General features: G+C 26.9%; 1 long non-coding RNA gene across 1 annotated transcript; it reads left to right on the forward strand.

The window, feature by feature from the left end:
* The first annotated feature begins 1409 nt into the window (after positions 1–1409).
* On the forward strand, positions 1410–3621 carry LOC149989214 (uncharacterized). The gene is made up of 2 exons (XR_016503167.1): positions 1410–1934; positions 2035–3621. It is a non-coding gene; the product is annotated as an uncharacterized LOC149989214 (long non-coding RNA).
* The last annotated feature ends 6679 nt before the right edge of the window (positions 3622–10300 follow it).

Below are 10300 nucleotides of genomic sequence, written 5' to 3' on the forward strand. Positions count from 1 at the left end.
TATCAGGACTCCTTGACCAGTTAAATCAAGCTAAGATCTATACAAAAATAGATCTAAGAGGAGCATATAATCTAGTACGGATCAAAGAAGGAGATGAATGGAAGATTGCGTTTCGAACCAGGTACGGGCATTTTGAATATAATGTCATGCCTTTTGGACTCACGAATGCACCAGCTGCTTTTCAATATCTCATGAATGATGTATTTCGTGAATTCTTAGACAATTTTGTCGTCTGCTACCTAGACGATATCCTGATTTATTCTAAGAATGTTGAAGAATATGAAATACATGTTCGTCAAGTATTACAAAAACTCAGAGATGCAGGATTGTACGCCAAGATGGAAAAGTGTGTATTTCACACTACTCAAGTTGACTTTTTAGGATACATCATTTCAAATGATGGTCTTATGATGGATTCTAAGAAAGTCCAAACAATCATGGATTGGAAGATTCCAAAGACTGTAAGAGATGTCTAATGTTTCTTGGGATTTGCCAATTACTATCGGATCTTCATCAAAGACTTCTCACGAGTTGCAGCTCCACTTACACGCTTGACTAGTAAAGATAAATTCCAATGGAATCAAGAAGCGGAAGCAGCATTTGAAGCCTTGAAGACATCGTTTGTCTCTGCACCAGTCTTATATCGTGTTGACTTTTCCAAGGCATTTTTTATGGAAACTGACGCATCGGATTTTGCCTTGGGTGCAGTTTTATCACAAATGGGAATAGATGACAAACTTCATCCGATAGCTTTTCATTCAAGAAAATTCTCAGCAGCCGAGATCAATTATGAGATCCATGATAAAGAACTTCTTGCAATCGTGGATTCCTTTCAAGAATGGCGTCATTATCTAGAAGGTGCTTCTAGTCCAGTCACTGTGTATACAGATCACAAGAACCTCGAGTATTTCATGTCAGCACGCGTGTTGAATCGTCGTCAAGCTCGTTGGAGTATGTCTTTGTCAAGATTCGACTTCATTATCACTTATCGGCTAGGAAAACAACAAGGTTTGTCCGATGCCCTGTCTAGACGTTCTTATTTTGCACCAAAAGAAGGAGATGCAGCTTTTGAGCAACAAAGAACGGTCCTCTTGAAACCGGAGCAATTTCATCTCCGAGCAGTGAAATCAACATTGACTGTTGATTCAACTTTTCTCAAGCAAATCCAGTCCAGTATGTCCTCAGACCCTCTTGTTCATGATATCGAGAATAATTCTTCCAAGTCTCATGATTCTTCTAAGTTCGAGTTCAAGAATAATCTATTATATTTTGAAGGACGCCTATATGTTCTAGAAGGAGAAGCACGTGTACGTGTTCTTCAAGCACGTCATGACTTTCCAACAGCAGGGCACTTTGGATATAATAAGACTTTGGAACTCATATCAAGAGATTTTTGGTGGCCACAAATGTGGAAGTCAGTCAAAGACTTTGTACAATCATGTGATATTTGTTCAAGATCAAAAATTCCTCGACATCGACCTTACGGACTTCTTCAGCCATTACCTATACCAGAACAACCATGGTCTTCTGTTTCTATGGATTTCATCACAGATCTTCCAAACTCAAGATCTTATGATTCTATATTTGTGATAGTAGATCGTTTCACCAAGATGGCACATTTTATGCCATGTACAAAATCTATCACAGGTGAAGAAACAGCTAAGCTTTTCATTGATAATATCTATCGCTATCATGGATTACCTAAAGATATCATATCGGATAGGGGAACTCAATTTGTGTCGAGATTCTGGAGGACTCTTTTCAAGATTTTAAAAGTGGACATAAAGCTATCTTAAGCTTTCCATCCTCAAACTGATGGACAAACAGAGCGCGTAAACCAAGTCTTGGAACAGTATTTAAGGTGTACCATCAACTACCAACAAGATGATTGGACAAACCTTCTGCCATTGGCAGAGTTTGCTTATAATAATACGGTACATTCCTCCACGCAACAAACACCTTTCTTTGCCAATTATGGCTATCATCCACGACTTGATACTTTTGATTTTTTAAAAGTTGATAATCCTGCAGCAGAAGATATGGCAAATCGGTTGTCAGAGTTACATGCAATAATGAAGGCGCAGTTGAAGAAAGCTCAAGAACGACAAAAGATAAATACAGATGTATATCGTAAGGAGCAACCACAAGTCAACGTGGGTGATAAGGTATGGCTACTTCGTCGCAATATCAAGACCACTCGACCTTGTGACAAATTGGACTATCGTAGGCTTGGCCCCTTTTCTGTTTCTGAACAGATCAACCCAGTTGCATATCGGTTACATCTACCGGAGTCAATGAAGATCCATCGTGTATTCCACGTGTCTCTTCTTGAACCATATAAGACAGTGGATATACAAGGAAGAAGACAAATGCCACCGCCTCCTATAGAAGTAGATAATAATGAAGAATTTGAGGTGGAAGAGATATTAGACTCAAGGCGGCGCCGAAATAAGCTGGAATATCTTGTTCATTGGTGCGGATATGATATTAGTGAGCGCACATGGGAGCCATCTAGGAATCTAGCAAATGCATCAGCTAAAGTCAAAGTTTTTCATCAACGACATCCATCAAAACCAAGATGAAAACCTCTCTTATAAAAGAGACAAGATTGAGGCAAGATAACATTCAATTTCCTATCCTTATTTGTAACTTCTTTGCATTTTGTGACGCTAATTAGATGGAGAGCCAACAACCAGCGGATTCAACTCAAGAACCTTCGTTTGCTGACTTACCGGATGAGACATTGCGATTGTCACAACCTTTAAGATGACACAACCGAGATGAAGACCCTCAAGAACGACATGTTCTTCCTCGAATAGATGGTGAGATACAATGCGTTTGGTATCACGACCTTGGAAGAGATTCTCGATGTTTGGTGATATTATTGGAAATAGGAACGACTCCTGATGGTGTTTCAAATGTATTATTTGAAGGAAGTTATGAAGGCCTCAACAGTGATCAAATAACAGGGTGGTCTTCTCGCCCTGGAATGGGACACTATCGATGGCTAAGAGGACCCATCAACTATCTTCGAAGAGAACAAAGATAAGAGTATGTAGCAAATACAATTCGTCGCATATTAGATTTTCTCAATATATAATCACCGCTCCTCGTGGAACTCGTCCCTAGAAGGGGGGGTAATGTCACGGACATACATATAATTACCTATATGAATAGATAAAAGTATGTAAAAGTAGATAAAAGTAGGTTAATTGTGTAATATCTTCTAGAGAAGCTTCTTAGAAGCTTCATAGACGCTGCTTTGACTTTATAGGAGTCTATAGTTGACTTTTAGGTTAGAAACTTGGTCAACAAGTTAGCCATGTGCCACACATGTTGGAAGCTTAAAGAACAAGCTAACTATGTGGTCCATCCATAGAAAACTTGCCTTGCAAGCAAAGGCATGTGGCCTAGAAAGTCAACATATATTGGAGGTCTTATAGAACATCGCCACGTGGCTTCTAGTTAGATATTATATATAGAGGCAAGAGTGAAGCCCTCTTCACTCTTGTCAACTCCTTTCTTGCTTCTAGTCTAGTTTCAAGGGTCTCTAGTTTTCTTGTATTTTGGCAATAGCCATTCCAGTTTCTTTCTTAATATACATATTTCTATTTTTTCCTATTTCTTTTTGAGAAAAGTCTCACTTACTCTTTAGCTTTCATCGAGTTCTTGTCCTTGACAATTGTATCAATTTGCATTAGTTTGGCCTTCATGAATAAATTTCAAAAAACTTGAGAGTTGTTGTCATTACTTGACTTATTCCTTTCAGCCAAGTCTTTATTTTTGATGTCTTTCAAATAATCAATTATTACATGTAATGGCTGAAATAATAAATTATTCTAAAAAATTTGCTTTTAACATTGTCAATAATAAATCTTTAATATTATCCTTTAATCTATATTAAAATTGATTGATAAGCTCTTTAGTATTCTAATCCATATTATAAGTGAGGTTTTGGAATTTAATAGCATATATGGCGGCTGATCATGAACCTTATTGTAAAAATAAGAATTTGATCTTTGCTACTCGTTTTGAATCACTTTCTCTAAATACAGCTATAAATACTTTTACAAATGAATTCAATCATATAGGAATTATAAATTATTTTCTATCAAAGGTGCAAATCAAAAAAGAATACTTCCAAATAGAAATGCGCCTATGAATCCAACTTGAGTAAATCCATCAAGGTATTAAAAAAAATACAATCTTAGATAAAACTTGACTTGTTGCAAAAATCCTTGAAATTTTGATCTTGTTCCATCAAACTTCTTAGGCATACTAATTCTTATCTTTTTTGTACTTGTAGAAGCAAAATTTCTTAGATTTGATTATAAAGTCAATCTACTTGCTTCCTTCAACTATATAACTTCTTGATGTAGACTCTAAACTTCTTCTATGTGCATAGGAATAGTACTTCTATGATTAATATTAAAAATATATGAGGTTTTGACTCTTAGAATACTAATAAGCTTGTGAAGATTTGTAATAGTTACAAATCTATTTTTACCTTTACTAAGAGTAGCATCCATAATCTTTACTTCTATAGATAATTCAAATAAATTCAAAAGATTCAATTAGAAGAAAATAATCTATAACTTTTAATATCAAATGAAAATTTCTACAAAGAGGGATAATCTATTATTTTTAAAGAAAAAATTAATATTAGAAAATAAAATTATTTATTTAAAGGTAGATAGATTACAACCTTTAAAATATAATAATAGAAGTTGAGTGATTCATTCACTTCTAAAATAATAAAAGAATAGTAAATTAGCACTCTTATCAAATTATCAAGGACATGAATTTCAAAAAAATAAAACTTCAATATATTCTTAAATCATTCAAAAAGACTAAAAAATCACTTGAATATGATATAGTATTCAACTATAATAGCTATTTTCAAAGACAAGAAGATCAGAAAGTCTTAAAAGAAGACTAAGGACTAAAAAGGCATTGATAAGAGTGAAGGCTTCACTCTTACATCTATATATACTCTTAATTAGGAACTACATAGCAATGTCCTATAAGATCTCTAAAATGTGTTGACTTTACAAGACTTATATCTTAACTTGCAAGGTAAGTTTTTTATATATGCACCACATAATTACCTTGTTCTACAAGAAAAAATCTCTTAATATTTACTCTAAGAACTTGTTGTATCAAAAATATCATATATTTTGAAAATTATGACAAGCTTGAAGAATATATAGTTATTCTATTAAATTATTTATTTAAATATTTATATTAAAATTTTAAATAATTAATTAATTTTTATTTTATAGTTCAAAGATAAAATTACTTTGGTTTCCAAAGAATTATTTATTATTAATCAAAAGTTATATTTTAGTCTATTTATACATAATAAAAATATCTAAAAAGATTAATTAATAAATCTTATTATTTTCATAGTTGATAAATAATATTAAATAAAAACCTTGACTATGTTATTATTCAATATACTAGCAATGATTCAAAATGCATGAAATTAAAAAATATTTAAGATTTTTTATGATCTATATAAAGAATCATTAGATTAGAATTTCCTTCAAGATATTAATGCCATTCTTAAAACAAATCCACAATTACAAGAAGTTCTTCATTATAAATCTTATAATTGATCTTAATTGATAAAAAAAATATTAAATCACAATTTATAAGGTGAAGTTTATCACTTACTTCCATTTGTGACAATATTACATCTAAGACAAAGTCCAATGTATCTATTTCTATAAAAACAAATGCTTTAAAAATATCAACTTAATACAAGGTTGGTAATGTAATAAAAGTTATCTTTAAATCTTCAAATGTTGTTTCAACTTATTTATTTTATATAAGTTTTTTTAAATAGTCAAATGAATAAGTAGAGTTGCAATTTGAAAAAAATTCTTAATTAAGATCTATTGGTAATTAGAAAATTCTAAAAAATATTAGACATATTTTATTATTCTCAAAATCTTTTAATCTATGATAGTTTAAACTTTATTAATAATTATCATAAGACCATTATTTAAAATAATATATCCTAAAAAATAAAATAAAATAATTTAAAATATATATTTTTTATCTTAGTATGTAATCTTAAAATCCTAAGTTTTTTTTAATATACACCTATTATAAAATTTACATTCTTTTATATTCACAAAATAGATTAAAATTTTATTTAAATAAAAAAAATCATCTAAAAATTCTTTAAAAACATCATTTATTAAATATTAAAAAATAAATTATACATTTATAAGTCTAAAAGGCATGATATTATATTCAAAATTTTAATATCTAATTTAAAATGCAATCTTCATTCATCTTCATTTTTTTTAATACAAACCAAATTATATATTCTTTATAGATATATTTTTGTATAGATCTTTGTTTAATTTAATTGATAAAATAATTATTATATTAAAAATAAAAGATACTTATTTATGATGGTGATATTATTGATCCTTCAATAATTTACATACATCTACACTGATTCATTTTTTTTCTTCACAAATATGATAGCACATCTTGTTAGAGATTTTGAATAGCATATAAAGTTCTTTACTAAATTCTCATTATGTATTATTTTAAAGAATTTTTTTTTTGTGTGTAAAGCTATTGATTGGTCAAAATAGCAATTAAATTGTTTCTTAAAGATCAATTGAGCAATCATAAAGACAATTCTCTAAAAGAATATTTTCATTTTTTTTCTTAAAAATATCTTAATAATCTTTATATTGGATTAAAATACCACTTGAAGTCTTTTCATCATTAAAAATAAGTGTAGCATAAATAGAAAAAAATAACCCTTTTTTAATAACATGTATAAAAGCTCTTTCATCTACCAATAAGAATTTTATTATATTAAAATCATGATTTTTTACCTAATTAATAGAAATCTAGATAGTACTATAAAAAAAAGTTGAGGTTATAAGATATCTAATCTATTTAAGGATTATACTTTTCAAACCTTGATAAATCTAAAATAATTGGATTAAAAGAAAATTTAATAATATTATATATTTCTAAAATATAGATTCTTTGCTTTAGAATAATCATATGATTGAAAAAATATTTTTATTACTTTTCACATTTGATGCCACCAAACATCTTTAAAAATTAGTTCTAGCATTTTATTATATCAGAAGTAGCATGTTGTTAAAAAGTCATGCTATGCTTGTAATGCAGGTAATTATGTTTTATCTTTGAAAATATATAAAAATATTTTATAATAAAGAAAAAATCTCTTCAACTCAAATTTTTCAAAATCATTACAAAGATTATTTTTAAAATCAAAAATAAAAAGATATTTTAACATACTTCAATAAATTTATTGAAAAAAGAAATATCAACTAAAACTATTGATTTAATGATCCAAAGATGTAATTACTCTAGTTTCAAAAAAAAAACATTTTTATTAATCATATATTTTATTTTTTACTTTTATTATAAGATGAAAAACTTTAGATAAGACATTTCATAAGACTTATTATTTTTTAAGGTAAAATATAATATTAAATATAAATTATGATAAAACATGCTTCAATAGAATTGAAAATGATTTAATATACATGTTGACATAAAAAATTGAAGATTCTTATAATCAATTTAAATTATGATAGGATCAAAAGTGCCATTTAAGTAGTAATTTTATTCTTAAAATAAATCTATAATAATAAAAAGTTCTTTATTATGGATCTTATAATTAATATTTGCTATTAAGAATTTATTTAAATATATAAGTTATGAGATGAAGTCTCTCATTTTCATCTATTTAAAATAGAATTACATCTACTGCAAAGTTTGATGGATTTATCTCTAAAAAAATGGCTTTAAAATGTTTAGATAATTTAAAATAGGAATTGAAATAAAGACCATTTTTAAACCTTTGAATATTACTTTTGCATCTATATTCTATTTTTATTTTTATTCAAAAAATAATTGAGTATACAAAGTTGCTACTTGAAAAAAGTTCTTTATAAATATCTAATAATAATTTTAAAAATTTTAAGAATATTGGACATTATATATAATTCTTAGAATTTTTTAATCTATAATAATTTAAACTTTTTTATAATTTATTTTTCAAACTTAAATTAAAATAATTTATCTCAAAAAATTTACTTAAATTATATAAATCACATATTTCTCCATCTTGGCATATGATCTCACATCTCTAAGTTTTTACATAATGAGACAAATATGTTGTTCATGAACTTCTATATTCTTGAAGTAAATGAAAATATTGTTAAAATAATACATGAAAACAAATTCTAAAAATTCTTGAAATACATCATTCATCAAATACTAAGAAGTTTCAGGAGCATTTTCAAGTCCAAAAGGCATAACATTGTACTCAAAATGTCCATATCTAAACCAAAACATAGTCTTCTATTCATTTCTTTTTTTAATATATACCAAATTATAAACTCTTTATAAATCTATTTTAATATATTTCTTAGCTTTAATTAATTTATTAAATAATTATAATATTAAAAGAAAATAATTAAAGTACTTAATGATAGGTTTGTTAAATTTTTAATAATTAATATAAATTTTCAAAGATCCGTTTTCTTTATTTACAAAGAAGATTGGCACACTTGCAAGATATTTTGAATATCAAATAAAATTCTTTGCAAGATTTTTAATAATATATTTTTTCATAAGCAACAAGTTTATTTTGCAACAAGTTATGGATCAGTATAAATAGTGGTTGATCTTATTTTTAAAGATCAATTGCATAATCTTCAAATTGGTGTTTGGTAATACATTTAGATATTCTTTATATTGCTCAAAAACTTTATTACTATTCTTATTTGAATAAAAAATTGATCTTTCAAAAATGATAAATGTGTTCATATCTTTTGTCATTGAAAAATAAATTTTAAAAAAATTAAAAGCTCTTGTCATGACTTGATTTGTTCTCCAACCAAATCTTTATTTTGAGTGCCTTTCAAAGTACTAATTATTACATGTAATGGCTTCAGCAAAAAAAAATAATAAGTTTATTTTCTACAAAGATAATAAATCTTTGATATTATCTTTTAATCTATATTAAAAATAATTAATATAGAATTTATTATTTAATCTACGTTACAAGTAAGCTTTTGGAATTTGGCAACATAGATGATAGTTCATAGTCATTTTTATTATAAAGATTGGAATTTTAATTTTGCTATTCTTGTTCAATCACACTCTCCAAATGTAGCCATAAACACTTCTAAGAATGAATTTAGATTGTATATGAGTTATAAATTAATTTCTATCAAAAGTTAAAATCATGAAAAAATAGTCTCAAATATAATTGCACCTATAAATATAACTTGAGAAAATCCATTATAATATTGAGAACAATGTAACTTTAAATTAAACTTGATTTGTTATAAAATATTATTGAAATTTTGATCTTTTTCTATTAAATCTCATTGACATATTAATCTCTGCATCATTTATACTTATAATAGTAAGACTTCTTAAATGTATTTTTAAGATTGATCTACTTACTTCTCTTAATTACAGAACATCTTAGTATAGACATTAGACCTCATTATTCACTATTTTCATAGGTGTACAAAGCATACTTCCATAGTTGTCATTGATAATACATGAAATTTTTATCTTGAGAATATTAAGAGGCTTGAAAAAATTTGTAATAATTTCAAATCTATTATTACTTCTATAAAGTATAATAAATATTTTTAGAAGAAAACATTTTCATATTTATATTAACAAAAATAACAAAAATAATTTTTTTTTTTTAAATCAAATGAATACAAATACAATATATATGTGGTTTACTTCTTTTGAAGCAAAATCCTTGAAAAAAATCTCTTTTTCACAGCTTGATTAATATCACATTTAAGATAAAAATATGTTCTTTTTTAGCTTGATCTTGTACCACAAAATTTGCCTTATATATTGGCTTTCAACTCTAAATATACCTAAGACTATACCTTGTCGGGCTTCTTATAATAAAAATTCTAAACTTGATTCTATATTTTAGCATTCTTATTTCCATGTGGCAAGTAAATTATATCATACTTTGTAGGAAAGTTACCATTTAATAGAATATAAGCAACTATCAACATTTGTCAAAGTTGACCAACTAAAGAATTATGTAGTAATGTCTTATAAGCCATATGAAACTTATCCAACTATTAAAACACGTGTTTAATCTACAAAATGATTAAAAATTTAGTATTAATATCATATTTTATAAAATATATATATATATATATATATATATATATATGTAATTTTTATAGCCATAAATAAGATAAAATAAATTATATGAAAAAATAATATCATATATATCTTTAAA

The sequence above is a fragment of the Physcomitrium patens genome, chromosome 5, assembly GCF_059467195.1.
Source record: "Physcomitrium patens ecotype Gransden chromosome 5, ASM5946719v1, whole genome shotgun sequence".
NCBI lineage: Eukaryota > Viridiplantae > Streptophyta > Bryopsida > Funariales > Funariaceae > Physcomitrium > Physcomitrium patens.